The sequence below is a fragment of the Penaeus monodon genome, chromosome 28, assembly GCF_015228065.2.
Source record: "Penaeus monodon isolate SGIC_2016 chromosome 28, NSTDA_Pmon_1, whole genome shotgun sequence".
Lineage (NCBI taxonomy): Eukaryota > Metazoa > Arthropoda > Malacostraca > Decapoda > Penaeidae > Penaeus > Penaeus monodon.
Genome location: NC_051413.1, coordinates 4868476 through 4868770, shown reverse-complemented (window position 1 = coordinate 4868770; position 295 = coordinate 4868476). Strand labels below are relative to the sequence as shown.

The 295-nt window shown below is 29.8% G+C and overlaps 1 protein-coding gene across 1 annotated transcript in view; it reads right to left on the bottom strand.

Annotated features, from left to right (window-relative positions):
* LOC119591307 (transcription activator BRG1-like) overlaps positions 1-295 on the bottom strand; it is a gene marked incomplete at its 3' end in the record, with an annotated part of 18291 nt that overhangs the window by 11051 nt on the left and 6945 nt on the right.

The window sequence follows — 295 nt, the reverse complement described above, 5'->3', positions numbered from 1 at the left end:
TGCTGCAAAAATATTTATTTATGAGACTATACAGCTAATATATATCAGTGACACAGTATAATATATAGAGACTTACTGAGATATTCCACATCTAACCAATTTCTTGCATATATACAAACAAAGGAATCTTTAATATATTTCCTAATTTGAAATTAATATCTCTTAAAGTTATAAAACTAACTTGGAATGCAATCTGTAAGGCATAAGAAGAAAAACATCAAAGAACGAAAACTGGGAAGTATACCACAACTGCCATCTGCCAAATATTATCTCAGATTCCTAGTGGACCTTTCTC